Source organism: Octopus sinensis, linkage group LG1, assembly GCF_006345805.1.
Source record: "Octopus sinensis linkage group LG1, ASM634580v1, whole genome shotgun sequence".
In the NCBI taxonomy this organism is placed as follows: domain Eukaryota; kingdom Metazoa; phylum Mollusca; class Cephalopoda; order Octopoda; family Octopodidae; genus Octopus; species Octopus sinensis.
Window position 1 is genome coordinate 158764533 of NC_042997.1, and position 16862 is coordinate 158781394.

Genomic DNA, 16862 nt, shown 5'->3' on the forward strand with positions numbered 1-16862 from the left:
CCATTTCAGGCACTGTTTTTGCGAACAGATTTAAATCATCCATGTGTGGAATAGCTGAGAACGTCTGTGCACTGATTAAGGACAGCATGCCTTGTTGGAAAATGCATCTTTCCTGTAACAATCAGCACTTAGCCGAGGTAACAATCAAAAGCGGTATCTTCCAAGGAGACTTTTGTTCACCTCTGCTAGTTGTTATAATCTTGATCCCACTTTCTATAGACCTACGTAAAATCAACGTGCACTATGAGCCTTCTCTTGGTCGGCATTTAACAAGGTGTTGAGTTGCAGCTATTCGTGCATGACATTCACCAAATCTTTTGATCCAGTAGCCTTCAACTCCATCTGGTCCCGGGCCCTTCCAGTTGCTCATCTATTTGCTGATTTCCTTCACTTCCCTAACTGAAATGACTAGTTTTGCCTGTTTTAGACAGACGACTGTTTGTTTCAGTTCTAACAACCATTCAGTAACCTTCTTGTGCTCCTTGTCTTTGCTCCAGATGTCACTCCAAAACTTTTGACTTTCAATGTTATCTAGTATCAACTTTTCATCTGTACTCTCTCCATTTATTCTTTATAGAATCTCTTCTGATCTACTCTGAATAGCATATTCTGGTGCTAACCTTTCATTCTTTGGTCGTATCTTTCTATCTTTGCTTACTTTGCAACGAGGCGCTGATTCAGTTCTTCCATTACCAATATTCTTTCAATATTATACTTACTTTTCAGCACCCTGTATTTTCGTTCGCTTTTAAGTTCCCCTTTCTATTTTCGGTCTAACACAGAAACTTTCTTCGGGGGCATATCTAACCCTGCCTGGATTCTTTTTTTCCACCATGGTTCTTTTCTTTTGTCACTCCTATTATATTTCTTTTTCTTGACACCAACACCAACATTTTCTACTACAACAATAGTTATTGCCTTGATCAAATTATTTTTTCTGTGATGTTGTTTGTTCTGATGGATTTCAGAATTTCATTGACATTTTTCGTTTCTTGGTTCAATTTCCATCGATTAACCCTTTTAATGTTGCAAATAATGTCGCTATCGTTCTCCTGTAGCCTTAGCTTTATTCTGTCGTAGATTGCCTTTTGCTCATCTGTCATGTCACTATTAGTTTTATCGTCTTCTTTCAGATCATTTATATATCACTCATCAAGTAAGTTACCACTGCTCCTTTCCTGTGCTGTGAGATTACTTTTATTAGTAAGAACTGTATTTTCATCATTATCTCTGCTGCTATTTTCCAAAACCCCTCTTTTGATGGCTTCGATCTCTACTTCTGTGAACCAACGATTTTTCTTATTGTTCTAGCTTGATCACATAATCTCTGTTCCGTGAGTTGAAACAATCCCTTTTCTCTCCAATGATCATACATACGTTGTCGATAACCCCTAATCTGAGCACCATCTTCATCTACCGTGTTGCTCGGGTAGTAACACTCCATGACCACAGCATTAATTTGCTTACTCCATCTACGCAGTGTGTGATGCTCCCTTTCTGGATATCGACAGGCTGGAGCCGGACCAGAATTTCTGAGCGTACGGAGTGCAACACTGTCACCATCAATGATTCCAGTTTCATTACCACCATTATTAACAATACTTTGTGTATTCATTGTCACTCATATGAGGTAGCGATTATTAGGTTGCGCAATTACCAGTGTTTTTATTGTGACACCTTCACTAGATGTATTATAAATCAGGACATGGGGAGACTCCACCTGCTCCTCTCATTATTATTATTATTATTATTATTATTATTTATTATTATTATTATTATTATTATTATTATTTTTATTATCATCATCATCATTATTGATGTTGTTGTTGTTATTAAAGTGGACAAATACTTACCAGTATTTCGTCCGGGTCCAGCCGAGGTTGACTTTCGCTTTCATCCTTTCAGAGTCGATGAAATAAGTACCGGTTGAGTACTAGGATCGTAATCGACCAGTACCCATCACCACAGTGGTTACAAAAGAGTGGGTCCTCATTATTATCATCTACAATGAACTGTTGTTGTTTTTGTTTTCACAGAGAACAAGGAAATAGACCATACCATGATTATTTATTAGTAAAAAATGTGTCTTTTCTTCTTCCCTCTCTCTAGAATATTGATAAAGATCTTGGTAAAGATAAAGAGTCCACCCTATTTCCCTTGGGCAGGACAAACGAATAGCTCTGAGGCGTGTAATGCTTAATTGGCGAAACTGAAAATATATTATCTATACCTTTTAAATGTCGAGACATTGTCACATAACATAATAAAATAATACCAGTATTGGTATTATTTTATTTGTATTTATTTCAACTAATATTTGTTTTGACATTATTTTATTTAACTGCATAAATTTCTAGCATCTGTCATTAGCAATATTTACTTTTGTTGCAAGTTGACCTCTGCAGAATAGAAAGAAAATCACTGTTCACTATAGCGTCGGTGGCAATAACCTAAATAGTTTAAGCAAACACAGCCCCAATTATTTTCAAACACGAAAACAGATTTAAAAGAACAGACAATGTGGAAAATTAAGCAAACTGGCAGAAATTCAAGCTGAAATACTTACAGTTGAACAATAGAAAACACAAAATGAATATAAAGAACAAAGTTGAAAATATTAATTCAAATGGAAAATGAAAACAGTGCAAACAATTCAAGTAGCAATGACAGTATCAACATTACCATCACCATCAACAACAAAACAACAGTTCATCTTTTGTAACTGTTGTAGGTCATAAGGAGCTCCGCGATATTTCTTATCTACAGAAAGAAAATGTAGGGAGGGTAAGTCGGGAGAGAGAGAGAGAGAGGAGAGGGAGAGAAGAAGTGGAGCAGGAGGGAGCGACACAGAAAGAGACCAAAAGAGTAAGTGAGAGAGATTTTCTATCTGAAAAATGTATTAAAGCAAAACCGAAGAAAGTAACATATTTCTGTAATCGAATAATAGTGAGAATTTACATATGCTAACGAAAATGTTGCAGGGAGTGTCTAGTTAAGAAGTGTTGGTGAACCATATCCCCATCCTTCTGCTGTTGCTGCAGTACACTGACAAAATGAAGATAGATAATAGTACTGGTGTTTACCATTGCTTTGTTGTTACTTCTGTGACGCAACACATGTAGATAGTGGGTGGGAGCTGACCCCCAACAACATTGGCTGAGTTAGGGATGAATGGGTGTCCAGATTTCGAAATACAACGAAGATGAGATCATTATCATTTAAATGTATATTATCGAGAAAATGGTGCCGTTATTACACGCGTGGTAGCAAAGATTATCTGAATGCCTTCTGCCCAAAATAGAAAAATACAAAATAATGATATGACGAAAGAAAGGTGGTGACCAAATTAGGGCCCTAAACATAAAACAATGGCTGATACTGCCTTATTCTCACTGAACCGACGGCTTTATTTCTGAATTTTGCCGAACTGAAAGCAAAAATAAATAAATCTCGATCCATTTGCACCTGGGTCTAATGTTGCAGAACAATGAGAAACTGTAGAGTTTACTCCCCCAGTGCAGAATGGACCGCACGAAATGGACGAAAATAATTCTTAAATTATCCTCTTGAAGTGGAGAAAAGGACGTAGAGATTGAGGAAATGTAAGAAACCACATAGAATAATAAAAAAAATTAAGATGGGGCAGAAATCAAAGACTTAATGGAGAGATTAAAAATAGGTAGGATGCTGATTGTCAACAAACTGAGACCTAATTTTCTGAAGTGCATGACTTTTATTACTGTCCGGATTAGGTATGGTCTTGTGGAACTAATGAATGAAGCAAAAAGGAAAGGAAAGGGGTATTCTCTGATTGAGGTGGAGGTTAATAATGTTTACATCAAAATGATAGATTCTTCGTGGAAACCACAGCAACATTTATCTAGAGATAATGAAATACCAAGTGCCGCGGGGCTTCTCCACGATATGGCGAAATCTGGGATATTCAGGATTAGTGCATTAACCAATCAGATAAACTCATGATTTATAGTATGTATAAACATTTAAATGATATACAAAGTGATCAATAATTTAAAGATCAATATTTTTTCATTCTTGAGTTTAGATATAAACTGCCACTAAATCATTTGTTGTTCTACAAAACTGGCTTTCGTTCATATGACTTATCAATTTAGAAGCTTACCTTGTACTTTCACATTCCATTTATCGCTCTTATATTCAATATTATGCAAAAAAAACTTTTTTACCAGAACATTATCCACTATCAACTTTTTCTTTTCAAGTTAAAAATTTTAGTTCCCTGAATTGGACATTAACTAAATGTGTATAATTCAGTTATCCTTATTTACTGGCTTAGGATATCGTATATTAGCTCGAAAACATGCCATTGGTTCTCAGATAAGTTATTTATTACACTCGGTGCCCCAGCATGGTCGCTGTCTAATGACTGAAACCAGTAGAATAATAAAAATAATAAAAGAATGATGCATATAGTAAGTAACACTATTTGTTCAATTGCTATATTACAATTTTACAGCTCTTTGAATATGATTAGCCAAGCAATATTTCTATCAAATCTTTGTCTGAATTCAAGCAAATGATATTTCGATTTAATTGGTTGGTACCTCCATGCAGTAATGCAATAGAATAGAAATGTAAAGTTCCCAAAGTGCCGAGTCTGCTATACAGTTTCAGTTCTTTTATAGCAATTTACTTTTACTCAGAACGCTAATTCCCGTGATAGATCCTTGAAAATCTCGTAATTACATTCCTCTCCTACAAATCTGAGGTATACCAATCCTGGCATTATTTTATTCTTTGTTTGATGACAATACTTCGAAAGGTCGAGATAAAGATATTTTCCGTGCGGCCTATTAAATAATACACGCTTTCTGGTTATTCGTCTACGCTCTCGCATGCACAGAAGGCAGATAACGTAGCTACTTTTATAGTATGTTTCAAAATCACGAAGACAGTTATTGATGGTGAGATTTCAAAAAGCAATGCATATAAAGCTTAACATTTACCACCCTCATAAAATCAATGCATCTAATTGTCCATTGAAGATTACCGCTGATTACCGATAATCTAGTATACATTTAAGAATGTAAATATGCATATGTGTGTGTCTAAAAGTATGCATGTATGTATGTAGTTTACTGAGCGGGCTAGTTCTGTTCTATACATCGTTATAGTTATCCAGCCACATCATATATCCATATTGTAATTTGAAAGATCTATGAAGGTTTGAATCATTTTGGTACACATACAATTAAGTTTCATCGCACGTGTGTATATTTTTGTAAATATGCGTATATGATGCGTGCATGTATTATGCACATATAATAAGCATATGTATTCATAACCCTGCTTATGTATAGTATCCATAAAGTTTCAATGAAGCACTAGAAGTTTTTAAAAGTACAGTGAAAATCGATGTAAACATAGTCATCTATTTTAGATATGCCGATAAATGATCCCTATTGGTGGTAGCTTAGAATTGACGATCATGATGAAGAAACTAGAAAAAAATGGTAAAGAATATGGTTTGCTCATTAATTTTGAGAAAACTAGATCAATGACTATCTTTGGACATATGATTAAGAAGCCCATATAATAATTGATGACCAAACTGTCAGAATGGTGTATATATCATGCTAAATTGGAAGTATGTTACGAATCAATGTGATGACAGCAACGAGATAAAATGAAGGATAACACCAGCAAAATCTGATATCATTTTGAACAGCATTTGGAAGAATACATCGATACGTAACATAAAAATAATAATAATGAAATAAAAAAATAAAAACGGATAAAATTTCTACAAACTTTGTTAGTTAGTGATGCATGAATACGAATGTTGGACTTTTAAAGAACCTGATATAAGAAGAAAGATTCCATGTAAAATATGTAAAACAAGAGATGCTAAGAATTAGCTGAGCCGTAAAGAAAGGACAAAAGAGTATTTTCTCAAACTAGAACTGAATAGTGTCATGTAAACAGACAGAAGAAACAAAATCGTAGATAGTTCGTGCAAAGAAAATCGATGGATGTTTCGAAAGTTCTGGAAAAGACCAAGAGTAAGAAACTGGATTAGTAATATTGTGTAGTGAATATATTTTAAAATGCAATAACGCGTGACTGTGAGGTAAGAAGTTTGCTTCTCAACCACATGATCTAGGGTCCAGTCCCATTGCGTGGAACCTGAGACAAGTGTCCTCTACTTTAATCCTGGGTCGACAAAAACCTTGTGAGTGGATTTCGTGGATGGAAACTGAAAGAAACCCGTCATTTATATGTGTGTGCGTGTGCGTGTGTTTGTATGCGTGGGTGCATGTGTTTGTGTTTACGTTAAGTACCTCACCACCGCTTGATAACCGGTGTTTAGTTTGTTTACATCCGAGTCACTTAGCAGCTTGGCAACAGATATAAGTAACAAATTTTAAACAAATAAATTCTGGCATCGATAATTCGACTGAACTGTTCAAGGCGGCGCCCCAGCATGACAGCAGTCAAATGAGTGAAAAAGGATAAAAAAAATAAGAAGAACAAGATAAAATGGAGACTTAAAGGACAAATCAACTACACTCCATGTGATGGTGTTTGCACAATGAAGATATTGTATGTACGTGTTTGTGTGTGTGTGCGCACTTTTAGTTTTACGTAACAATTTCCTGTAACTGTTTATTGAGTATCAAATTAACTTATGTTGGTCAAAGCCCCATAACAAGTTGCCGAGGTTACAATATAGCCAGGATCACATTACATACAAATCGTTGATCCAATCCATTGGAAATCAAACTGCTTAAAAGACCCGGATCCCCCCTGAGTTGATATATCTTTTTAAATTTCCAGTGTGTTCATCAATATCTTCGTGGTTGACTTAATCTGTCAAACGGTTTAACGCCTGCGTTTTACTCCTGAATGCCTTGAGTTTTGTTCACGCTGATATCAGAACTGGTATCGGGACGTCATAAGACTGTGCTTAAAGCGACATCTAAGTGCTTGCTTCTTCCATCAACAACATAATATATCAGCATTGAGGAAAGAATACACTCTAATACACGTTATAGATGTATGTCTGTGCATATATGTGAGTGTGTGCATGTGTCATGTGTCTGTTTTTGTAGATGTGTGTGTATGTATATATATATATATATATACACTCACACACACACGCACACGCACACACACACACACACACACATATATATACCTCTGGAGGCGCAATGGACCAGTGGTTAGGGCAGCAGACTCGCGGTTTCGATTCCCAAACCGGGCGTTGTGAGTGCTTATTGACCGAAAACACCTAAAAGCTCCACGAGGCTCCGGCAGGGGGTGGTGGCGATCCCTGCTGTACTCTTTCGCCACAACTTTCTCTCATTCTTTCTTCTGTTGGCCTGCTCACTTAGCCAGCGGGGTCGCGTCAATTGAAGGCTAAAACAATACGAAGCGCATTGTGACCAGCGATGTGTAGCAACATCTGATTACCTGGTAGGTCACGGTGATCACGGTGATAATACATAACCTTTACTCCCTACTCCAACTCTTCAATTTTTATGGACAATTTTCTTACGTTTTATATAACAGCCGCTAAGCTGTATATATGTACCTACATTTTTCTGATGCTTGAATTTTCAGAGAATTATACGTGTGTGTGTGTGTTTGCATATGTGCATACCTATATCGACATATACATATATTAAACTTGTATATATTTACGTAATGTAGATACGTGAGCTCGACTCATGATCATAACGCTACACGTTCAATTCTTTGACTTGTTGGCACTCTGCTTCCTAGAGCAATGCAGTTCATACCGCACTGCTCGTATCTTCTCGGTTGAAAGTGTTGTATCACCCAAGTGTTGTACAACACTTTGTCTCAATTCATCTCTCGCATTTTAGATGATCCACTGGCCAAACCGTTTTCGTATCTTCACTAATCAATTCACCAATTATTGGTGTAAAATTAACTAGAGTTTTGTCCTTTCTTTTATTAAAACGCATAAGGCCAGAGCTTCCATTAACACAATAGATTTGAATCAGTTCTCTTTGTCTTTGTCTTACTGCCCCTCGTGTTTATTTTCTGGTATTTCCAGAAGGTCTGGCGCCACATGTTCTTGAGTGAAAGTTACTTTTGTTTTCTTGTGGGTTCCGCATCATTTCATTCTGTGCACACTGAGTGTCTGTCAAGTGCAATGTATTACCAGCTAGGCCAAACCGAAGTAAGGATATGCTTTGCAGCGATTGGGATTTTTGTTTTCCAGAGAGGATTTTTCTTTTGGGATAATGCTAGACTTAATGACTTCCAGAATCTTTCATAAGAGTCATTCGTAAAATATTTCCAGCTTCTTGATTAAGTTTTTGGTCAGTCTCCATGTTTAACTGCAGAAATATCGCGCTAAACATTTACGCAAATATTGCGCTTACAGAAATATTGTGCTAAATAGATGGACCTTTACAGCAATGCTAGATTCATGACCTATACTGAATTATGGATGCAATCTTACCAATTCTTTTTTTCACATCATTTTTAATGTTTCCGCTATAACTGATCACACTGACCGCGTAGGAAAATTTATGGGTTTTGGCCGCCCAATGCGGTCAGTATATGCCGAACACGTAATGCCATGCTACTGGAAGCTGGTGTCCAATGAGGACGGGAAATTTGAGTTATGGAATTAATCCGAACAGCATATTTTTTCCATAGCTAATTTTCAATCCAATTTTTCCTGCTTGCTCTTTGATGTTTGCAGTCTAATTCATATAATGCAATGTCATCGTCAAAGCCCAAATCGCAATGCGTTTCCATTATTTCCCACTTAGTTTTGCAGTGCTTCCATTAGTTTCCATCATCATTATGAAGCCAACTGCTAACAAGAAAGAGAGTGGCAGGAGGAAACAGCCTTGTGGGACGCCAACGATGTGATAAATTATCAGCATGTTTATTAGCACTATAACGTGGAGCATAATGAACAGTCAGAAACAATCATGATGACATTTAGATAGTGGATGGCTAGGCTGATATTGTTGTTCGTGATGATGAGAAGTAGAGAGAGAGAGAGAGAGAGAGAGAACAAAGACTAGGAAGAGGTGGACGGATAACAGAAGGGGAATAACATTGTTGAATGCGAGCATGGGGACACAATGATAATGGTAAGGAATGGGAGCATTACGGTCTCGAAGAGGAGATTTCAAAACACTTTGTTCTTCTGTTCATATTGATGATGGTGATGATGATGATATTGATGATGATGATGATGATGATGATGATGATGATGATGATGATGAAGTGGAGGCGAAATATAATAGTGGTGGCGACGGTGGTGATGATGCCTGTTGTTGCTTCTGATGTGGATAAGATATAACTAGTTGATTATATTTCTAATGATAATATAATAATATTGTTAATGACCGTCAACTTGATCCAGATTGATGATGGTGTTGTTGTTGCTGCTAATGATGATGATGATGATGATGATGATGATGATCAAGATGATAGGAGGTGATATTGGCGTTATAGAAGCAATATCGATGTTGGAAACTATCATTATGACAAAAGATATAACAGAAATGGTTCGATGATGTTACTAAAGTTATTGTTGCTACTGTTGTTGTTGTTGTTGTTAGTGACGACGACGATGATGATGATGATGATGATGATGATGATGACGGAAAGGAGGCGGATTAAGGCTTAGAAGAAGGCGGTACAGCTTCTGATGTGGTTGCTGGTATTGATGAGAATGACAATGATGATGATGGTGATGATGGTGAGGAGATGGAGGAAATATGAAAAGTTGAGGATAATGGTAATTAAAATACAAAGAAAAGTTGATGATGGCTGTGACGACCACTGTCGCCGTCGTCATCGTCACCATCACCATCATCATCATCATCAGTAGCAGCAGCAGCATCGTCATCATCATTGTCATCATCATTGTCATTCATAGTCGTAACAATGACGGCTATGATATTGATGATTATGATACTAGTGATGAAGATTATGATACAGGGGAAAGAAAATTATCTTAGCGAGGATGACTATTATTATTATTATTTTTATTATTATTATTATTATATTTTATTATTATTATTATCATTATATTATTATTATTATTATTATTATTATTATTATCATCATCATTATTATTATTATTATTATTATTATTATATTATATTATTATTATATATTATTATTATTATTATTATCATTTATTATTATTATTATTATTATTATTATTATTATTATTATATATTATTATATTATTATCATTATATTATTATATTATTATTATTATCATTATTATTATTATTATTATTATTATCATTTATTATTATTATTATTATTATTATTATTATTATTATTATCATTATTATTATTATTATTATTATTATCATATTATTATTATTATTATATTATTATTATTATTATCATTATTATTATTATATTATTATTATTATTATTATTATTAGTATTATTATTATTATTATTATCATTATTATTATTATTATTATTATATTATTATTATCATATTATTATTATTATTATTATATTATCATTATTATTATTATTATTATTATATTATTATTATTCGAAGGATACTGAGGATGAAAGTATTGAGCATGTAGATGATGATGATGATGATGATGATGATGCTATTGTTGTTTTTGTTTATGTTGGTCATGAGGGGGGGGTGATGACGATGACAATAATGAAGGTGAGGATTATGGGGATATTGAGGTGGAACATGTTGCTGCTGTTGCTGCTGCTGCTGTTGCGGATGCTGATCATGTTCAGGATTATAATGGTGATGATGATGATGATGACGGTGGTGGTGGTGGTGGTGGTGGTGTTGACGACGTCGGTAGTGCTAGCTCTTCGTTATTGTCGCTAATAACTTTTTATAGATATTTATGTTTTTAATGCCTTTTATTCATGAAGGGGAAAATAGCTTTTGGATTTTTTTTACTAATACAGCTGCAACTGCTGCTGCAGAAATTCATGCTTCCCTTTGCTCATGCTGCTAGCGCTGCTGCTGCTGCTGCTGCTGCTAGCATATTGCTGCTGTTGTTGCTGTTGTCGCTTTTATCGCTGTCGTTCTAGTATTTTCCTATTACTTTTGTTTTTGCCGTTTGTTGTCAACATCGACGTCGTCGTTGTCATCGCAGTCTTTTTATTTCGTTCTTAATGATTCTGTTGCTATATTTGTTATAGATATCGATAACTGGCTTGTCGTTGATTTTACTGCCGCTCTCACAGCTATTGTCCTCGATTCTGTCGTCGTTCTTATTGCTGTTGTTGTCTTCGATGTTTTTAACGATGTCGCTCTTGTTGCTGTATTCGTTGCTGCCTATCTTATCCTATTAATATTGTTAGTGCTGCTGTTACCCTTCTTGCTGTTGTTGTTACTGTAATCTGTTTTATGGAACAGCGGCGGACGACTCATTGAGTTACGCTAGCCTTAAAACATTGCCGTAGTTATTTTGTTATATTTTTCTGGGGGGTTTTTTTTTTCTGCTAACACAATCCTGTTTATAGATGTGTAATGCAGTATACTTTATTAGTGCAGAAGTAGAAAAAAAATGTAGTGCAATATAGTGTATTCCAGCGTAGTGTAATTTTAGTGAAACGTCGTAGAGATCTGACATTCAGAAGTATTTATAATCTACGAGTCTAGTGTTGTAGAGCAGTGCCGTGGTGGTAGTGGTGGAGATCCAATGTACAATACTACTGTAAGGCGTTGTGTAATGTATAAGTAGTTAGTAGTAATATAGAAGTGTAGAATAATGGGATGTGCTGCATTTTAATGTTGAGTAGGTTTTATGCAGAAATAATTAATGTTGCCTCGGCAGAAATTTTCTTTAGGTTTCTCTTACTATATTTGTCCTTTTAATCTCATCCAGATCAGCATTACCTTTTCTCTTTCCTCCAGAGCAGCGGAATTAAATCCGAGTAATATGCAAGAATCGATTCAATCAACTAAACATACTCTTTTCTAGTAATTGACATTGTACACTTTCAAAAACAAGAAAAAAGTAAGAAAGAAAAATATAGAAAAAAATCTTTTTTTTTCAATTCAGCAAGGAAGAAGAAATATCCTGATTTAACTGAATGTTTACTTATGAATCAAGGCTTTGGGTTATTGCAATATAATGCAATATATTGCAATATTAAGTGTTTAGTTTATTTCTTTCACACGAATTCTGTCGTTCCCTCTGCATCTGTGTTGAAACTGAAGCATTTCCAGTTTGTCTTTTAGCTGTTGTTGTTCTCTTTTTTGTGTATCGTTCATTCTCATTGCTTTTGCTGCAATTCTATTTATTCCACCGTATCGTGTTCTTAAAATATATGCTACAGCAACTTTGAAGCTGAGCTGCAATGTAAAAGCTAAACCGCATTTTACGATTTCTGTTTTAGATGGGAAGATTTCACACTATAATTGCCAAAAATGTTACTAAAGAGACATGCCCACCATAAACTTCCTTATAATGTCGAGTGTTTTATTGAGCCTTTCTTTTTATTCAGAATATATGAGTGATAAAATACAACTGTAAAATATATATTCTGAAGGATGTTACTGTAATTGCTTTAATTTTAAAATAAATCATTATCGATGTTTTATTTATACACCTTGGTATCAGATTTATAGTATCGTGGGTGGTAATATTGTGTGACATCCTTGCGGATAGATTTACAGATGATGGTAGTTTCTGCGAGTTCGATGATCATGAGGAAGCACGGTGCGCCCTGAAGTGGCAATGTCAACCAGTCCTTGACGCTGCAAGGCTTTTCTTCCTTGGAGCCCCACCACCAGATAGAGTTTAAAGTCATCCCCTGGGCTGGATAGATTTACAAACATACGTGGAATTAACACATGACACTTAGTTAAATTGTTTTGCTCTGCGTTATTCCACAACAGGATCAACAATTATATTTACCTACAAAAATGTAATTAAACCAAAGAAAATTAAGTAAATTTTAGAAATTAATTTAGAAAGGTTTCAGTTGCAAATCTACTGTCAAAGTTATAAAATTTAAACCTTTACTATTTTTCTACATTTTCTTCTGTCTGCCATTGTAAGAAAATAATACTGTAGCTATAGTGTAAATATTAGATGCAATAATTTAATCTTTTAAATATCAACTGCGGTGTGCGACTAAAATCACTATCTGATTCGTATTTGTGTTTTACGGGGTCTACAATATAGCGACATTCTAGTTAGATCCTAATCAGGGTATCTATACATGTTGTGTTGTTATTTTTGCTTAGTTCTAGACCTACAATGAATCGCATTCCAACAGTAAATACTCCGCTTTGTATTTAGACATGCATTAACCTGTGTAAATTGAGATGCTAATATTCAGTAGGTTGATCAAACGCAGAAATTTTTCGTTGTTGGCTGGAGAGCGCAAAACACACGACTGCATTAGTACAACATGGACATGCTAATTAATGTAGTAGAGAAGTGAAGATTAGTATCTTGATACTGAAGCGTAGTATTATATGACTAAGTTTAGTAGAGTGTTTAATAGTGAAATAGTTCAATGCAAATTTGGAGTGTTCTGCAATAAAGTAGTTTTGAGTAATGTAGTAGAGATCTGTATTTCAACTGTTAATTCTTTCTACTACTGTTAGAAAATAGTAGTCTAGTTATGTTGCATAGACTGGATGCAACAATTTATATAATTCGTACGTTCATTATGTAATGTATTATTTAGTTTATCAACACGCAGTATTGAAACAATTTCATCTTTTGAATATTGACTTTGTGGACTCAGAGTCAAACGCGAAATTAGATACACACATATAACAATACCGCTTCATCTGATTCATATATATATATATATATATATAATGTAGTATAGTGTTCTATAATGTGATCTATTTTTCTATTGTATGACGTTGCTGTGTGTTCTATAATATAGTATAATTTTTTTAATAAAGTATGGATGTGTTCTATAATGTAAGATAGTGATTCATATTTTGATGTAGCATTCTATAGAATAGTAAAGCTTTATGTATGACGGTATAGTGCCCTATATAGTACTGCAGAGATTTATAATGTAATCTTCTATGATGAAGTGCTGCCGTATCTAAGTACTACTGAATGGGAGGTCCAATATATTATTTCAAGTAATCATTTCTTTATATCTTAACATCATAAATCTATTACAATCCTTTGGCATTTGAATGAAGGCCTGTTCTTTGGTTGATAAATTTGCTTTACGATTACTTGGTTACTGGTTCAATCCCACAGTGCAAATCTTGAATTACTAACTTCTGCCAGAGTCACAGTTTGATCAACTATTTGTGAGGGGGAAAATTGTAGAAGGTAACAATGCAGAAGCATGTCGTATACACGCACATGCACATACACATACAAAGATGCACACACACACTCACACATGAGGTTGTATCAAAATGTTTCCAAACTAGTTCTGTGGTGCGCCAGCAGGGCAGCACCCGGTAGCGTGCGCTGTGGAAGCTAGCAGTGACCTACTTGAGGTATGCCGAGTGAAGTCGCTGTGTTTACCTCACTAGGTCTGAAATTTCTGTTTTTGAGATCATGTTTATACTGTAGTCTGCAATTCTGCCATGGACAGGAAGCTGGAACAAAGGGCAAGCGTGAAATTTTGATGTACGTTTGGGAAATCTACTACGGAGATATTGAGCATATATCGGCAACCTTACGGTGACGGAGCAAAGGGTCGAACGCAATGTTTCAAGTGGCACGACCGCTTCAAAAGCGGGTGAACGTCCCTGGAAGACGATGAGCGATCTGGAAGACTTGTCACCCCCAGAAATGTGGAGAAAATTCATCAGCTTGTGCATGAGAATCAGCGGAGGACAATCAATGACATTGCTGATGTTGTCGGTCTGTCGTATGGGTTCGTGCAGGCAATCCTAACCTCTGAATTTGAACATGCAGCGTGTCTCTGTCAAGTTTGTCCTCCGCCTGCTGACCACTGAACAGAAAGAACATCGCGTCGAACAGTGCCTCTGATGAACCATCCCTCATGTCGAAGATCAATATCGGTTATGGGAGTTGGGTCTACGGGTACGACCCTGAGATGACGCAGCAGTCATCATATTGGAAGAGGCCTTCATCTCCAAAACCAGGGAAGGCACGACAGAGTCACAGCTCAATCAAGAGCTTGCTCAATCAAGATCTGTGGAGTGCGAAGAATTGGATTATACACGAGGACAATGCACCCTGTCACCCAGCTCTCTTCATTCGTGAGTTTCTCGCCAACAAGAACATGGAATAACTGCGGATCTCTATCTCTTCCCCAAGATTGAAATGCAGCTCAAAGATCTCCGTTTTAACACTGTTTCCGTGTTCCAGAGCGAATCGTAGAAGGTCCTCGACTAGCTTAGGGAAAACGACTTCCAAACATGATTCCGAGAGTGGCAGGAATGCTGGGACTGGTGTACTGCTGCGCAAGTGAACTATTTCGAAGTTGAAGAAGCTAAAACTTAAGTAAATAGGTTATTTTTTAAATATAACTAATACGGGTACTTTTTGATACCACCTCGTATATATGTGCGTGTCTATAGGTCTGTATATTTGCAGGTATGTACGAATGTATATGTGTGTGTGTGTCGGCATTCCGAGTGCATAACCAAGGTTGCTTTAGTTCACAAATTACAAACTGCATTATAATATATAATAGATAGGCGTGCAAGTTATAAAATTGATAGCATTCAGTTATTCTCTCTATGGTTGGCTTTATAATTGAAGGAACAATAGGTTTAGAGTAGATTTAAGGATATCACTACCATCTATGTTTGGCAAAGTTGTGTTCTTCATTAACCGTTATAAATAACTTTGCTGTGCCAACCCGTTCGTGTTTAAATCAACTAAGTTGATTTATTTAACTCAACAAGCTCAATTAATCTTTATAAAATGGAAGTAAATTGTGCTGATACTTTCAACTGAAAGAGATACTTTTAAACTGTGAGTAGAGATAATGTAAAACTGTGATAGATTTGTTACAGCGTGTTAAAACACTGTTGACTTTTAGTCTTCATTATATCAATACTTTTACCATGAAGTTTCAACCTGTTTATTATTACATCACTATATTCTATCCGAGATATATATTCTAATGCAAGTGCAAAAATAAGTAATAAGATTAGACTAAAAATGATTTCTTACGTACGTAGAGAAGAAAACATTACAGTCAATCAAATTAGTACTTTTATACAAGTACACAAGTAGTGTGTATTTTATTTGCACTTTGCCTCTGACAAAATAAGAGGTATGTACATAAGTTGAATTACAAATTTGGTGTAATAGAAATTAATCAGCTAGACTAGAATAAGGAATATAAACGGCGTAAAGTCAAAATAAAATTGATAATTGGATAACTGAACGTAGTACTTTACTGCATTGGAATAAAAGATAATAGTGCGTGTCACTGAAATTACCACATTCATTTTAACAACTTTTAGAAAGTGGACATAATCCATCACCCGGTTTATCGCCATCATCACACTCTTGAGTGACCACAGAGAAATCCTCTCTGTTGCATGCATTAAGTCCAGGTTTCCGGTTAGAGAATAATATCCACTCTTTTTTTCCACTGATTTCAAATGCCCTGAAATGGGCCCTACTATTACTGAGTAAAAAATATTCTTGTAAATGATATGTAATATGGAAAAACATTGTGTTACCTATTAATATTCTCCCTCTAAAAGCTCCACTTGGCTGGAAAATATGGAAGACAATTTTTTTTCTATCAAGAAAATCATCAAACTGATCTAACACTTTATCCAAACACGATAGCAGCAGAATAAGACAGTGTGTTTGCTATATAGGATGCAAAATATATATATAAATCATTGCGATAGCCTCAAATGCTAACAGATTTTCATAACAGTGTTTGTTAAAAGC

At 35.4% G+C, this 16862-nt stretch overlaps 1 protein-coding gene across 2 annotated transcripts in view; it reads left to right on the forward strand.

Annotated features, from left to right (window-relative positions):
- Positions 1–16862, forward strand: part of LOC115213535 (synaptotagmin-1) — a 479245-nt gene that overhangs the window by 275337 nt on the left and 187046 nt on the right. The gene's annotated exons all lie outside the window — the stretch shown is intronic.